Source organism: Crocodylus siamensis, chromosome 1, assembly GCF_052110815.1.
Source record: "Crocodylus siamensis isolate JL-2025a chromosome 1, ASM5211081v1, whole genome shotgun sequence".
Taxonomy (NCBI): Eukaryota; Metazoa; Chordata; order Crocodylia; family Crocodylidae; genus Crocodylus; species Crocodylus siamensis.
In genome coordinates this window covers 306,603,688-306,621,571 of record NC_143395.1, presented here as the reverse complement: position 1 = coordinate 306,621,571, position 17,884 = coordinate 306,603,688, and positions in this window count along the sequence as shown.

Sequence of the window (17,884 nt, the reverse complement as noted above, 5' to 3'; positions counted from 1 at the left end):
AGAAAAGTTTATTAAGGAGGCCATCCTTGATGGACTGGCTCAGGCTAACATTCTAAGGGACAGCCAGCATGGGTTTGTTGCGGGTAGGTCTTGTTTGACCAATCTCATTTCCTTCTATGACCAGGTGGCCTATCACCTGGACAAGGGAGAAGAGATTGATGTCATATATCTTGACTTCAAAAAAGCTTTTGATCTGGTATCCCATGATCACCTCTTGGCCAAACTGCCCAGTTGTGGCCTTGGCTCCACCACGATCCGCTGGCTGGGAAATTGGCTTCGTGGTTGGACCCAGAGGGTTGTGATTGATGGCAGTCACTCATCATGGTGCCCTGTGACCAGTGGGGTCCCTCAAGGCTCTGTCCTGGGACCCACACTGTTCAACATCTTCATTAACGATGTGGACATTGGAGTTAGGAGTGGACTGGCCAAGTTCGCCGATGACACCAAACTTTGGGGCAAAGCATCCACGCCAGAAGATAGGCGGGTGATCCAGGCTGACCTGGACAAGCTCAGCAAATGGGCAGACGAGAACCTCATGGTGTTTAACACCGAAAAATGCAAGGTTCTCCACCTTGGGAGGAAAAACCTGCAGCACCCTTATAGGCTCGGCAGTGCTACATTGGTTAGCACTACAGAAGAAAAAGACTTGGGGGTCATCATTGACCACAAGATGAACATGAGCCTCCAATGCGATGCTGCGGCTAGTAAAGCGACCAAAATGCTGGCATGCATCCATAGATGCTTCTCGAGCAAATGCCGGGACGTCATTCTCCCCTTGTACTCGGCCTTGGTGAGGCCGCAGCTGGGGTACTGTGTCCAGTTTTGGGCTCCACAATTCAAAAAGGATGTGGAGAAGCTTGAGAGAGTCCAGAGGAGAGCCACGTGCATGATCAGAGGTCAGGAAAACAGATCTTACGATGACAGGCTGAGAGCCATGGGACTCTTTAGCCTGGAAAAGTGCAGGCTCAGGGGTGATCTGATGGCCACCTATAAGTTTATCAGGGGTGACCACCAGGATCTGGGGGAACGTCTGTTCACCAGAGCGCCCCAAAGGGATGACGAGGTCGAACAGTCACCAACTCCTGCAAGACCGTTTCAGGCTGGACATAAGGAACAATTTCTTTACTGTCCGAGCCCCCAAGGTCTGGAACAGTCTGCCAGTGGAGGTGGTTCAAGCACCTACATTGAACACCTTCAAGAGTAAATTGGATGCTTATCTTGCTGGGATCCTATGACCCCAGCTGACTTCCTGCCCTTTGGGCAGGGGGCTGGACTCGATGATCTCCCGAGGTCCCTTCCAGCCCTAATGTCTATGAAATCTATGAAGGGTGGAGAGAACCCTGACTGGGGGCTATTGCTAGAGAGCCAAGTGAGCTTGGATCCCATGTTATAGCCAGGAGGCTTGTTGTTGTGTTACAGCCGTTTGGCTTATGGTTCTGTTTCACTCCTGTTGCACTGGACGACTGGGTGAGGCTATAAGGGGACAGAGGAGGCCTCATTTAGGAGTGCCCCAGTAGAGTGGGGGTGCTCCCAGTGCCAGAGTGTGGTGCTACATTGTGGGGTGTACTATCCCAGCCCTGGGGAGGGGCACAGTGCTGGTGAGGGCACTGTAGTTGGGGTGCAAGACCCCAGCCCTGAGAGAGGCAAAGAGGATTTTGGGGCCAGGCATGGCTGAGGCCACCTGAGCCCCACTGGCAAGGAGCACCAGCGAGAAGCCTGCAGGGGCTCCTGTTAGGCTCCAAGGGGAGAGCCACATAAAGAGAAGCCCAGGGTGGGTGCCAGTAGAGAGACAAGTAAGGCTCAGGCCACCTGAGCCCAACTGGGAAGAGTACTGTCAGTAAGCCCAAGTGGGCTAATGGATAGAGGGGCGCCAGGTGCGTGACAAGCCCAGGGGCGCCAGGCAGGGCGCAGAAAAGAAAAGGACCTGATAACGTCCGGAAGAGCTGCGAGACTTGGGGCATGCTAAAGGGGAGGTAGGAGGCACGCATAGCCCATAAGGCTGGGGTGCACCAGGTCGCACCATACGGAACGGGGGACAGTGTAAGCATAGCATGGTGTCCAGGGCAACAAGAGGCAGCCTCCCTTTTAGAACCATATACCAACAAGACATGCCGGGCGAGAAAAGAGGGTGCTGGATCACCTATTTGACACAGTAGGGGGTGCTAGAAGGATCACGGCCGCCCCTAGGCCCCACTCCGTGACAGGTACTCATATTTCAGTGACTAGTAATATTTCAAAAACCTAGCCACATGTTGAATTTGAGACTTCAGAGTGAGAACACTGAACTAGCCAGCCTTCATTTTTTTTCATATATAAAGGTCAGGATTCTAGGCTTATATTTTCCACATAAAAGCGCAGCAACTTTATTAGCTGCAAAAGGTAGTTATTAGGCTCAAAGACTAGAATTCATCATAATAAACATGGTTATTTACTTTATGCATTTAAGCAGTATATCAGCAACAGCTTTGACAGTACTATGCAATTTTTTTGATGGGAAGACATTCAAATACAAGAAATGTATTCACACCTGCTGTCAGCAAATGCAGGTTCCTTAGAAACCTTTTGAATTTGGCCCCTCTGCAGCTAAGAGAGGGGATATATGTAGGGGAAGGAGGAGGGCATGTGGCTTAGAGTTTCTCAACCAATGGGACATGTCTGAAAAAATCAGTTGTTTGCACTTCAAAGAGACGAATCAACAGATATCTTGAACAGTGAAGTTTTGTGGGGTTTTGTTTATATCATGGACCAGGGGTTTTTGACAAAATAGTTGGTGGGATGTAAAGTACAAAAGGTTGAGAACCACTGAGAGATGGATGTTGCTCCAGAAGGGGGCATGCCCTAGGGTCCTTGCTCCCACTGGGACAGAAACTTCTTTTTTGCACTTCTCGCCATCCATTTTATCCAATAACTGTAAATACAAGGTGAAGTGGCTTAGCTTCATAAGAAATTGTGGGAAAAGGATTAGTTGCCTGGTGGCTAGAGCACTGCTGGAAATAGGGTCAACCTTTCTTCTGGGCAAGAGAAGCCTAAAACTTGAGTCTTCTGTTTCCTAGATATGTGCCCTAACCACACACAACTGGATCTAAAGTATGTGGGGGAAGAAGAGGGGCTCTTCTTCCCTGTCATAATGTGTCTACCTGACCAGTGCATAGCTCAACTGTGCAGGCACAAAAGCAGGGACAAAACATCCCAGTATGTGTCTAGTTAGGTGCACAAAGGAAAATAAAATTCCACCTGTAATGAGTGGGCATGCAATGCTGCTAGATTGTGTGCATACCAGTGCTGTAACATGGTGGGATACCAGGAGAATCCTTTTTACATTTGGTCCCCTTTAACCTCAACTTTTAATGACCTACACGAAGTAAACAGCACATTAATGACATTTGAGGGTGATAATTAATTAGGAGCAGTTACAAACACCAATGAAGAAAAAAGAAATATTACAAGACTGTAACAGTGAACTTAGGGCTCCAGTTACTTTAAGAAAGAAACTGAACCAGAATGAGCATCTATACAATGTGCTCATGGGGCGGGGGGTGGGGAGGAACACAGGGACACTTTAATTACAGCAACTCTGAAAGCTACTCCAAAGCCAGAGCATCTTGTATATCAGCATCCCTGCACTTCAAAATGGTGGCAGGGGCACCTTATCTAAAGCTTATTTTGACAAACTTTAAAATGTGAGGACACTGATACATGAGATGTGGAGGCTGGCTGGAGCATGGTAATTACCACACTCCAGCAGACTTGATTAATTGAGTCTCCTCTGATGCACTGTATTTACAGCACATCGGAGAAGCCTCCATGCTTGTGAATAGGCACCCATAGAGCCTAGGCAGCTGAACAGGAGCTAGGTGCAAGAAGGAAGGCAGTGAGGAAACACCGCTGCCTAGGCAGGGAGCTGCCCATTAAGGTAAAGGAGCACACCTACATCCAGTCAAGGGAACTCTTGACCAGAAGGAGCAGAGCATATAACCCCAGGAGCCTGAGCCTGGGCAGGCAGTCTGGCCCTGCAAGCTGTAGAGGAATTGCTCCTGGTCTGGATGGCTGCAGGAGAGTGTCCAGGTGACTCCTGAGCTGCCCTTGTGATGCAAGTAAGGCACTGAAGGCTTGCAGGGGACTATGAACCACGGCAGATGGGGAAGCTTGTTATGCAGCCAGTAGGCTTGGAACCTTTATTGTAGCCAGGGTGCTTATGTTGTCATTTCAGTTTATACTAGTAGCGTGGGTTGGGAGTACTGGGGGTGAAGGATGTCCCATGGTGCCCCAGGGGCACATGGTGGCTTGAGCCCTGCCAAGGACTCAGCTTAATGTGCTAACAAGCAGCAACTGTGAAAGGGTTGAAGCCAAGGCTGAGAAAGCTATAGCCCAAGAAGAGGTGGATGGCAAGGCCAGGCGCCCCAGCACCTGAGAAGCTAAGAGCTGAAGCCCAGAAGCCAGACTGGGCTCAGTGGGCCTGGGCTAGAAGGCCCAGTGAAAGGAAAGGGGCAGAGGCCTGGAATACTGAGACCACAAGGAAGAACGATTGAACAGCAACCTCTGTAAGGCACAGGCATGGCTACAAGGGAGGTTGGAAACCACAAACAGCCCATAAGGCAACAGATACCTTGAAGGCACAGACAAGCAGGAGGGCCCATCTGGTGTCAGTGCAGGACTGGGACTAGCAGGATCGAAGAAGGAGCCCCTGGCAGTCAGATGAATTAGGGGTTGCTCTAGGATCCTTAGCAGACTCCCTTTTTTCACATTGTAATTATCCCAACAAGGTGTGGCAGGCAAGGGTAGGTACCCTAGAGCTGAAGCTGAGCAGGAGCTTCCTGGCCACCAAGAGGCATCACAGCCACCCCTGGGGCCCAGCACTTGCTACAAAAACTTCTTAGAGACATTATAATATAGTGAGATTCAATTTAGGAATACATTTGGGAAAATACCTCTAAATTCAGCTATTTGACAGAAGACCTGCTTTGCTGAGTGGGACTCATGACTGATTCTTAGACTCAAAGATCTTTGTGGTAGGGATTACATCTTCCTATGTTTTTATACAGAGTCCCAATTCTGACTGAGACCTAGTCACTATTGCATAAATAACAGTAGTAGTGCAAATCAAATGAAATTTATTTCTGCTTATTTGAAAAGTACCTATTTGTACTTCTGGATACATGAACAAAATAATTGACTAATAATCCCTAAACTATGCAATTGGCCAAGTGTATGAAACTAACAAAGGTTACAAGATTCCTCCAGTCGTACCAGCCCAGAGGATTAGCATGGTTACGGCACACAGTTTCTGTAGCCAACCATACCGTCTTTGATGTCCCACTCCAAATGAACCAGGTAGCCTTTTGCAGCTGGGTTGACTGATCAGCCTTTGGAACAAGTCCAAAACAGGGCTCAAATTCATTATAAATAAAGCAAGATGCCTTAAATTGCTTGGCCACTATGTCTCATTTGCAAAAAAACAAAGATTCTTCAAAACACCACCAACTCAGCCATGTGGAAACTAGTCTTTAAGAGTGTCTATATACAAACAGACTTGATTAATCAAGTCTGTTGAAAGGTGGTAATTACCACGCTCCAGCAGCCTCCAGTGTCTTGTGTATCCCCGCACTTCAAAATGGCAGGGGGGGCACTTTATCTAAAGCTCCTCAAATGAGTTTTAGATAAAGCACCTCCACTGCCATTTTGAAGTGCAGGAATACACAAGACACTGAAGGCTGCTGGAGCATGGTAATTACTAGGTTCTAAGCTGAACTAAGTTCTAACTCTAAGCATTCTTCTATTTTTCCATGGATAAGACAAATATTTTTTACAGACTACATTTGGGGGCTGAAACCACATAGAATTAGGTCCATACTGACTACAGGGACTAATAGAGACAATGATGTTGCTCTGGACTTCTGTTTGTTCCAGGAGTGTTTCAATAATTCTTGCAAAATAAATAATTGGCCCAGAAGTGTTTCACATCTGGAGTTCTGCAAGAGTCAGCTTTGTCAGGTCAGTGGTTCAAGGGGCATATTAAGCTGATTGTAAGAATTAAGGAGGTTGTATGGCTCTTACTAGCTTTGGTACACTGTTGACATCCAGCACTATAATTCAGTCTATCTTTATCACAGCAGCCCTGACTTTCTACTGTCAAGTTGACCAGTTAAATTTGTAGAATGGCCAGTTATGACATAAATGAGATAGGATAAAGGTATTATTGGTGGCCTTGGGAAATGTCTTGAGGATCTGCACTACTTAGTGACTGCAATCTGTATTCATATTAGGGGTGTACAAAATGGGCCTATTAAATTCAGATTCAGCCCAAATCAGGGACAGCGATTTGATTAATTGATTCAGATCACTATCCCTGATCTGATTCAGCTGAATCTGAAGATTCGATGCCAATTCAGAGAATCAGCAATTCAGACATAGACACAGCTTTAAATGTTTTTTCTACATACCTCAAGGTACTAGGCATGGCTCGTGATCGCTGCAATGCTAGGGCAGATGGAGTTTCCCACAGGAGTGTGGGGGGGCCCCCTACAGGCTTGGCGGCAAACCAGGAAGTGGACCAGAAGTAATTCCCATCCACTTCCGGCTCCACAGGGCAGTGCGCTGAGGCCCACCCCATGCTCCTGTGGGAGCCCCCCCAGCTCAGTGATCAGCTACAAGGGGACCCCGGGTGCCCCCCCCCCCAAAACCGAGAAGGCACCAGTCGCTGAGCTGAGCTGGGGTGGTGCAGGGGGGGATCCCCTGTGTGCTCCCAGGCAGACCCAGAAGTGGACCAGAGGTGCTTCTGGTCCACTTCCAGGTCTGCTGCTGAGCACTCTGGAGAGCTCCCCACACTCCTGTGGGATGCTCCATGTGCCCCAGCATTACAGCATTCATGAGCTGCCTGCTACCTAGAGGTATGTAGAAAAAACATTTAAAGCTGTCTCTGTAGAAAAAACATTTAAAGCTGTCTCTGTCTGAATTGCCAAGTCTCTCCAAATTGATTCGGAGAGATTAAAGGGTCTCAATTCGGAGAGATTAAAGGGATTCAATTCGGATTCAGAGATTTGGCCACTGAATTGGGCTGAATCTCCACCAAATTGAATTGGGGACCGAAGCTTCGGACAGCCCTAATTTCATATGGCTTGCTGCTTTATTATGAGCTTAACATGAAAATCCCAGGTTTCTCCAGCTCAGAAATATTTGTCAGTTTTGCTTGTATGTGCAAATCTCAGTAGTGTGGTACATAACTTTGTGAAGTTCAGGCTGTTCCCTCTTGAGGAGTGCCCTTCAGAAGCACTCCTAGGGCTTAGCTGAATGTTACAATACACTGGTGGATGTAGAGACCCTGTGTGGAGTTGGTGTTGCTTAGGTAGAACACATTGACCCACTTCACTGCTCCAGGGGCCCATAGTCAGCTGGCACAGCTCCAGAAGTGGTCCATACTGGTTGGGGAGAGGGTGCAGAGAAAAAGTTGAGACATTCTCATTCATCATGTACCCCATACAACAGCTTCTTATGCCTAAGGGAACAGAATCCATTTAGTTACCATCTTACCTTCCTTCATATCCCTCCTTAAGATTCATCTCCACCATAATGCCTACAAAACCCCAGCTATCACTCTTAACTATGTCTGTGCAGTGCTCATCACAACGGGGCCCCTGTAACATTAACCTCTAACAGAAAGGCCAGGGAAGGTGGCAGTACAAATCTCAGCTGCATGTCCTAACCACTGACTCTCCCCCAGAGTACAGCTCCTACATTTGAACCCATTGCTATAGTAACAAGATGATCTAAGCCCATGAACTCCAACTGGGGTGGAACACAAGAGCATCGCTGCTTATAGGCTCTAAGTTCACATTCCAAAACCCTGATAGCCAGCTGTTGTCTAGCTAAAGTAGTTCAGAGTCTCATTTTTCTTTACCTTTTAAAAGGATATTTTATTTTTACTTCCACTACTAAAATGTTTTAAATATTTCTATTCAAATCTGACTGATGTCCATGGCTGCAATTCCTAGAGCATCCCTTGACACTGATGAAGTAGGTCCTTGACCAGTCTAGGGCATAGTCTCAAGAGGACAGAAGGCAGGCCTTGCTTTATTAAGAGCCTTGCAACTCAGAAATCTTAATACCACATGAAAGCCCTTCACTGCCTGTCTTCCATGTAGAGCTCAGGACTTCCTGGTTTGTGTTTCAGTTGTTCTCAGGGAGGTTATGTGAAGTTTGGTGACAATGTATTATGAGCTCTTTCTTTCTGAGGCTTTTTCAGATGTTTGTTTAAAGGGTGGATTCTTAACAGCTTGGCTAACAATAATAATCATAATACCAATTTTACAGAAGGGTATTATGTAACTTATCCAAAGTCACATATGCCCTTATGCAAATTAATCATGTAGGCACCTAAACAGGAAGTATGGAGAATTTAGGCACTTAAATCACAAAAAAGTGATTCAAATTGATCCCTCCTTTGCAACCTGCAGCTGCAAAACTGCCTAGCCATCTGGATTCTTTATCTTATTACATTTTGGTCTGAAAAGAAACATAGGCATCTCTTCTTAAAGTGCTTCTTGTGTACAAAAGTGATCCAGCTTAGCTACCTTGAGTGGCTGTTTTGATGTGTTGCGCACCAGAGTTGTGCTGAAAAGCACCTGAAGTCCACACAAGGCCTTGATTCCTTAGGCAGCCACTAGATGATCATGGAGTCATAGAAAGTTAGGGTTGAATGGGACATCAGAAGATCATCTTGTCCAGTGTTTCCCAACTTTTTCCAGCCCAAGGCAAACTTACATTAATAAAAATTGTCTGTGGCACACCTGTTAAGACATTTCCCATCCTCATACCTATTGTAACTCATTTCCATGGCAAAATTCAATGGCACACCTGTTCATTTCTGATGGCACACTTTTGTGCCACGGCACACTGGTTGGGAAATGTTGATCTAGTCCAAACCCCTGCTCAAAGCAGAAGAACCAACTAGATCATCTCGCCAAAGTTTTGTCTAGCTAGGTCTTGCAAACCCCCAACGGTGGAGATTCCACCACCTCTCTGGGTAACCTGTTCCAGTGTTTTACTACCCTCCTAGTGAGAAAACTCTTTCCTAAAATCTAACCTACATTTTCCTTGCTGTAACTTGAGATTGTTGCTCCTTGTTCTGTCACCTGCCACCACTAAAAACAGCTCTATCCTCTTTCAAACCCCTCTTCAGGTAGTTGAAGGCTGCTGTTAAGTCCCCTCTCAGTCTCCTCTTCACTAAATAAGCCCAGTTCCATCAGTCATTCCTCATAAGTCATGTCCCCCAGGTCCCCTCATTTTGTTACCCTCCATTGGACTCTCGCCAATTTGTCCACATCTTTTCTGTAGTGGGGGCCCAAAACTGAACACAGTACTCCAGATGTGGCCTTACCAGTGCTGAACAGGGGAGAATAATCACTTCCCTACACTCTTACCAATGCAGCCCAGTATGCCATTAGCCTTCTTGGTAATGAGGGCATACTGCTGGCTCTTATTCAGCTTGTTGTCCACTGTAACCGTCAGGTCTTTTTCTGCAGAGCTGCTGCCCAGCCAGTCAGTCTACAAGCCTGTACTGGTGCATGAGATTGTTCTGTCCTAAGTTCAGGATTTTGCATTTCTCCTTGTTGAACCTCAGGAGATGCCTTTTGGCCCAATCCTTCAATTCGTCTAAGTCACTCTGAATCCTAGCCCTACCCTCCTGCATATCTATTACTCTCCTCGGCTAGGTGCCATCTGCACTCTTTGCCATCTTCCAGGTCATGAATGAAGATATTGAATGTTATGTTACTGAATGTTACAAAACCAGCCCCAGGACTGACCCCTGGGGCACTCCACTTGATACTGGCTGCCAGCTAGACATCAAGGTATTGATTACTATTCTCTGAGCTTGATGACGCAGCCAGTTTTCTATCTACCTCACAGTCCTTTCATCCAGTGAGAGACGGTATCAAAAGCCTTGCTAAAATAAAGGTACACCACAACCACCAGTCTTGTCACATCCACAGTGTGGCAGGCCAGTAGGGGATACTCCTGCATTGAGCCACCCACCTTACTGCACCCGACCACCTTCCAGGCTCCTCACGGCTGGCCAACCCCATTCCTGGAGCCTTGATCTAGAGCTGCCACCACCCAGGGATGGGCTTGATTCTGGCTCTGCACCCTCTGGGAAACACGGGCCTAGTAGCCCTCGAGGGTACTTGACTCACTTCAAAAACTTGGGGTGCTTCCCTCAGTTGTAAGCACAAGTAATGGTCTGCCTTAGTCAGCCAAACCAAGGGCACCCCAAGGCATAATTTAGACCTGCTCCCAATAAGTCTCCCACACTAGGTACAAAGGAGAACTTTATTGGTTACAAGGAGCAGGGTTGTAATAGGGTGCAGAGTAGAGTGGTATCAAAGAAATCCCATAGAGCAAACAGGGTGGCTGGAGTAGCCTTTGATCACACATCCGAGTTACTGCAAGCTATATATCTAGTTAGATCTCAGGTAGCTTACTCACAAGTATCATCCAGAGGCAGGTGGAGATTGCCTCTGGAGGCAAGCAGTTCCTTGATCATAAGTTTTGCTTTTGGCCCTGTGTGTGAAAGAGCATAAGTTTCAGATGGTCCAGCTCCTCTCTCTCTCTGAGTTTTTATAATGGCTACTCCCCTCCTCCTGAGCAGTCCTTAACTTATATAGCCCTTATGACCTCATTTGCCTGGTCCAATGGAGGCCAGCACCTGTTGGCTGTCAACCAACCAATCTGAAATGCATCACTGGTTGCTGGGCAGACTGGCAGTCTCTAGCCCACCAGGGAGCCCAAGCCCAGGTATGTGATGCCAGTCACGTAGGAAGAGGGAAAAAGTTTCCCCCCTCTGTCAGGAATGTATCCAGCTCAGGTTACCTAAAGAGATAGGGTAATGTGTGTACCCTCTGCAGGGCCCAAATTTTCACAGAGCAGAGTTTTTGGGGAGAAACAGGGGTGGCTTTCTGCCACACACAGGGCCAAAAGCAAGTATAGTAAAATCCCTGTTATCTGGCATTCTACAATCCAGAATACCCTATTAACTGGAATTTCTGGCCAGCTGGCCAGATGTGAGAGGGCAGGGAAATCCTGCACACAATGGATGCCACCCCCACCCACCACCCTGCGCTGCCGCTGCTCCGCATGAGGCCGCCACCACCCCCTCTCCCTTCCCCCCCACCCTCCCCTGCTCCATGTTATCTGCCTCAGATAACCAACATTTTTACTTAACCAGCACCCGGCATTCCCCATTCATGCTGAATAACAGGTATTTTACTGTATGTAGTTCATTACAAAGCACAGCTGGAAATGACGAGACCTCCTATTTTGCTCAATGGTCAGAGCACTCTCCCAGGAAGTAGGAGACCAAGGCTCTCTTTTTTGCTCTTGGGGCACTCAGATCTAAATCTTTTGCTTCCCAGAAGAATGACCTAACCACTGAACCTCCTATTGACAAACCTGTGGGTGTTTCTATTACAAGTTTTGGGCCAGAAGGAGAGTAGGCAAAAAGAAATCTGACTCTTCACCTTAGTGGTTAGAGTGGTTCCTGGAAAGAAGGTGAATCTTAGTCTCCAATCTCTGTTCCAAAGGCCATGTGTGTTTTTAACCAATGACTGTTTAAAGTAAAGTAAACATTCCTATGCCAAGGTATAATGTTTTGTCAACTTCTTCCCACAAACTAAGCTCTTCCAACATGAGATGCTACTCAAAGTTGATATACAAAATACAGACATACATACCCTACTCCTTCCCATTCCAGTCTAAACACCCCCATGGGTTCTTTTGGGCTTCTCAGGTTTAGCTTCCCTTCGGTGTGACTTTTAAGCCCTGCTGGGCTTCTTAAGCTTGGTCTGCCTGTAGAATATCTCCAGTACACCACTGGTCTTTGCTTGTCTCCTTTTGCTTCCTGATTTGGGGATAAAGAGGATAAGTGGCAATAACAGCCTATTTTTGAGTTCTTCTGCTCAAGATAGTTCAGAGCCAAAGGCGAATATTTCTATATAAAATCAATAACATGGTGGCACCTAGAAGCCTACGTGGTCAGAGCCCAAATATTCTAGGTGCTATACCTAGACATATGTTCCCTTTTATAAAAGGAATTTCACATTTCTCTTTCTACAGTCCATCTTTATTATCAGTTTGTTTAAAAAATAGCTTTGAACATACCACAGACATTTAAAATAAGACATGAATTATCATTTATAGTCTAGACCCAAATTAAACTTATTCTTTAATCCTATTTTCTAAAATGTAATGTCTCAGTGTTAATGTGGATAGGATCCCTTTGCTTAGTATATTGTGGTCACTATTACTATGTGATTAAATTGTAATTTATTTTTGAACCAGTAGGACTAAATTAAATTAAATTTAATTTAATTTAAAAACTTCATTCTCTAGTTAAAACTACCTATTGCAAGGAGAAATGAAATCAAGAAATTGCTTATTTAAATATCATCCCAACTTAGCATCTGGCCAGTTTATAGTCAGGTGATCAAAATGAATCATTATTACTACTTTATTATTAGATTTAATTGTCTCTTTGGTCTACCTCCCCTAAAAGACACACACAGTGAAATCCTAGATTCATTCAAGCTCATAGCAAAGCTCCCATTGACTTCAACAGAACCATGACTTCACATAATATCTTGTTTTTTCTAATGTGGAGGTCAGTAGCATAAGCCTAGTAGTGTATTTGTAGTCTTCTGATTGGGGATTTGTATACACCCAAGTGCTATCACATGGTCCTTTCTACTCAGAAATTCTGCCTACATGAGTCTGTAGATTTTTTTTATATGATGGTACTCCCACACCTACCTTACATAATCTGTTCTTTCTGTACAGTTATACACAACTGAAACAGTATCCTGTTGATTTGTCATTCTCACACCCTTCAATAATGTCTGTTATGTCAAGGTTCTCCTCCAGTGCCATGCATTCTAGCTCAGTTGCTTTTGTTTTTAAGCTTCTTATAATGGCATATAGTAATTGTATAGGGTTTTTTATTATTTCTGACAATGTGGTATTTATATTTAACTACTTTCTCTGATACTATTATTTTTACCCAGTATGCCTCAGTGATCTCAGCCTGTCTCCTCCATTTCAGCTGTAGTTTCCCTCCTATGGAATTACCTGTATCTGCAGGTACCAAATTATTTTTGCTGCTGAATCTTTGGCAAATGCCTTAGTCTGGCCTCAGAGGTTCTCTACACCTGTTGATTTTCTTCCTACTCAGAGTTTAAATTATCAACGTTCTTGATTTTAATGGCTGCTGTATTTAGGATGAAGTGAATTGCTATTATATAGATGATCCTTTGGCCAAGAAGATCTACTATACCCAATACATTTAACTCTGTCCTCTTGATACAGTCTCCTCACCCCCACATCAATATTTTTACATTTTGTGTCATTCATGACATTTCAGAGAAAGCTACCACAGACTCAAGTCTTTTCTCTAACAGCCTTTTTCTCCACAGAAGCCTTTTTTCTGTTATTTACTTTTCCCCTTAATACTAATCTATCATGTGTATCAGTACATAACAAGACCACAAACCTGCAGCATTCACAAAAATTCCTTCTAGAAATCTGTTTCATGAAATCTCCTGCCTTCATAGAAAAGTAGGCAAGTCACTGGCCAGTGTCCTTTATCACCCTAAAGCCAATATTTCTGAGGATTGAATTCCCTTGCAGTGATCTCCACCGTGGCTGCATCTACATGTGCACTTTAATGTGCAGTAGCCTATGTTACTGTGCAGCATGGCAAAAAGCGTGCTAATATGCTAATGCACAGTAAAATTAGGCTACTGCGCATTGTCAATAAAAAGGTATGCACCTTTGCTACTGCACATTAGGCTGCGCTAATGCGCAGTAGCAAAAGTGCATACCTTTTTATTGCCAAAGGAGAGCCTAGGGCAGCCTAATGCACATTGTTTAGAACTTCACATTAGAGGTACTAAACTTAATGTACAGTAGCAAAAGTGCATTAATGTACATATAGATGCACCCAGGTTGTCTGTCTACCACTTGAACTTGCTTCTCCTAGGAGGTCCACCTCAGTGCAAAAGGAATGCAAAGCTTTCTCGACCTATGTAAGGGGCTTTTTTGCTCCTATGCACCTCAGTTACCTTCCATCATGCTATTGATTTCTTGAGCTGGATGACAATCTTGACCTTGATCAGGATGACCAATTCACAGAGGTGAATATCCCTATACGATGTCATCACACAAATAATTGCTTGCTTCTCTACTGCTTTCCATGAACATATTTTACTCTTGGTTATAGTATATTAAGTACCCTTTTAACGTGGATTAAATAACAGCAAGAGACACAAGGACATTGACAGACCTTATGTTTTATAAAAAAAATATGTTACCTTTTCATAAATCATTTAGGTAGCATGGATGCAGGGAATCAAATTTTCAAAAAATTCAATGTGCCCTTAGTTTTATGAATTATTTACGTGCTTAACTAGCTGCAAAATGCCCATACATAAAATGCCCATTTGCACCTGCAAATTAGCTTTCTGGATGTTCAACCTTTTTGCATATTTGAAATGGGGCTCATTCAGTTTTGTTGGCACATTCAGTTACTGCACGTGGTCAGAGACTGGTTCTGAAAAATCTGCCTTCATATATTTTCTTTTTCCTGCATGAGTTCATTAGGTATCCACTAACAAAGTGCATAAAGGAGGATAGCTGGCACACTGAATTTAGACAATTGGTAAAATCCTGGTCCCATTAAAATCAATGGCAACACTCCAACTGACTTTAATAAGGCCAAATATATGCCCCTATTTTGATTTGATGTTAAGTGATTTGATTTGAGACTTGATTCTAGAGTTTGGCATTTGTTCATTTTACTTAACTGTATATACCAGAGATCCAAGTGAAGGGGTATGGGTAGGATGTACCTTCTGAGCACCAGAATAAAGAATACACTAAAAATGCTGAAAATCAGCCTTCAATGCAGAGGCAATCCCTCAGAGGAATAAACTTCAAAAAAGAGGGAGTATTCAATAAATCAACAATGGTTTTAGGGTCCCAAGAAAAGACACAGGCCACATCTACATGAGACACTTACTGCGCAGTAGCCTGTGACTACTGCTCAGTAATGTTGCATGGCAGGAAGCGTGACATGAAACTTCACAAGCTCCTGAGCAGTCAGCGTCACAAAAAAGCCATTCCTCAGCGTGACTGTGCAGTAACTCCGATTAGTGCGCAGTCATTTAGTATGTGTTTATATAAGTACTAAATGACTGCGCAGTAACGACTGCTCAGTCAACATCTTGTGCAGACCCAGCCTCTGAGTAGGATTTTACATTTTCTTGAATCACCTTTAGATCCAAGCACAAGTGTCCAATCAAGCTATATTTATTTGCTTAGATTTAAACAATAGTTAAAATGTCAAAACCAAAAGGTTCAGGTGTCCTACCAGTAAATGAAACGTACAATAACATAATGGTGGCCATTCTGCAGTCTTAAACACTTATTTACAGGTAGCTTGTTAACTCAGCTAAGACAAGGATATTAAATAATCAGGCGGGTGTAGCAAACTAATTTAGTCAGCCAGCCAATGAAAGCGCCAACAACAAAAAGACCTAAGGACTTCCCCAAAACCCCTTTCAAATAAATGGATTATCAATGTGCCTTTTAATATTTTATGGTTAATGCCCTTACCTAACATTAAAATATCTTACTAAATATGAAACTTAGAAAACAAAAAACACATCTAAAAAATAAGTCTGCTCTGTATATTTGGACAAGAACACAGAGAATTGAGGTTGTGCATAAACAGTCTGACAAGTATTCACAAGATACAAAAAATAAGATGTAAAATGGAATTGTTTTCAACAAAAGATGGAGGGTAAAGGAAAAAAGTACCCCAATATGGCTGTACAAAATTACAAAAACAACTAGATTGCTACTGGATGCTGGCAGTCAAAAAGGCATGGGTGTCATCGATTCCTGGATGGCATATATTTTGTCACTGGAATGTCAGCATGTACAAGTAGAAATCTATTCTGCCTAGAAGCCTATGGTAAAAGAAGAAGGTGAAAGGTAATACAAATAGATTTTCAGCTGAATAGAGGTCTAGGTGAGTGCAAGGTGCATTTCACAGATTTGTGGCCACAGACTGAATTGTGGGAGTTTACCTCATGATTTGCCTATCTAAGTACTTGCTCATTTTTGCAAATGCCCAAGTAACCTGGTAGGATCACACTCAAGCCCTCTGGAATATCAGATACAGCTAGCGTTCAAAAAAAGAGAAGTGCAAAAGATTGGAAGGTAGAAAGTCCTGACTAATTTAAAGAAACTAAACAGGCATAATTTGACTTAGCTGAAAAGGGACAGGGAGGGGAGGTTGGATAAAGAGTTCTCCGCAGGGAAGCTCTTGGAACAGCTGTAGTTAAAGATTCAGCTAAGATGAGATTTATATTACTCGTATCATCACTGGAGACAAACGTATATAAGTCTGCCTCGAGTACAGTGATCCAGGTACTCTGCTCCTTCTTTGGCTGTTTTGCACCACTGCCTCCCTACCAAGCAGATTCAGGGCCTGAGGATTTCTCATCCCCAGGAATTCTTCAGATAGTATAGATTAGCTCATACGTGAGTCAGCCACACAATACAGAGAAGTGACTTGGGCTTCCCTGAGACTCAGCAACCCCCAGCTACTTGACTGTGGGCTTCTCTAACTTGCCAGCTGTAAAGATAATTTTTACTCTAGCCTTCAGTTCAGATTGGATAAAATAGAGAAAATGGACAAGTAATGCAAAGAAGGATAGGATATTTACTTCCCAAGATATGGTATGCGAATTGGAATTTTTTGTGCACCTTTGTGAAAAGTAAACCGAAAAAAGTCTTAAAATAAATGATGTAATCCATTAAAAACAGCAGCTAGCCCTGCTGAAATTTATGAAGGCAAGTGGTTTTTGGATAATTTGTAATTGGAAATGTAATTAATCAAAGTACCATACTTAAAAAAAAAAAAAAACACAACTAACAACACTAACACTGTTTCAAATTCTGGCAGATTCCTAACACTGGATAGAGTTTCTGTGCTCATAGAAATAAACAAATTTCTATGCATAAAAATATCACAATGTTAAATAGTTGGGACATGCTGAATCCAGAATAAAGAGGCTTTCTGGGACTCTCCCATTCCCAATGGCATATAAATGTATGTATTCATAAATCTAATCTAGTCTATTATTCAATATGTATTTTTAATTAACTAAAAAATAATTAATAAGATCATTCAAAATTGCTCAAGTAATATAGGAGGATGGTGGACATAATTCTGTGTCAATAGAAGTCCATGCAATAAATATATGTACGAGGTACGTATTGAGTAACAGGATTGCTGAATGGCTCAATGGTATGTTCAGCTGAGTAGATAAGGAGGTTCAGCCCAATTTGGTGTAGAAATCTGACTCCAAGACTTCACATCTGATAGATCTATAAGCATAGATTTACAGCTTTTAGCGTATGAAACGAGGTTTCATGCAGAGATAAATTAACTTAGCACATTCAGGGGTGTGACTATTGGAAGGAGCTGAATTTAGCTCGATGGACTGAAACCTGGCCCTGCAAAATGCCTCTGTGCAGTGTGACATTGCAGACTGTGGAACAGAGTAGTTCTGAATTCTTCCAATACAGAGTCTGTAGTGGCATCTTTAGCCCGCGCTATATACCCTACATGCTAGTTTTGGCCAGCAAATCTACATAGACACTGAGCTTCCAGCTTTGTCACTCTTACATCTTAAACATCCTTTGTAGATTTAGATGCTGCAAGGGAGTGCCCTCTGGAGTGCATGATCTTGTTTGTGATTTGCCCTTCCCAATGCTGGTTCTCCTGGTTTGGGCCTCATCATGACTTGGTAGATGCTTGGGATATTTTCAG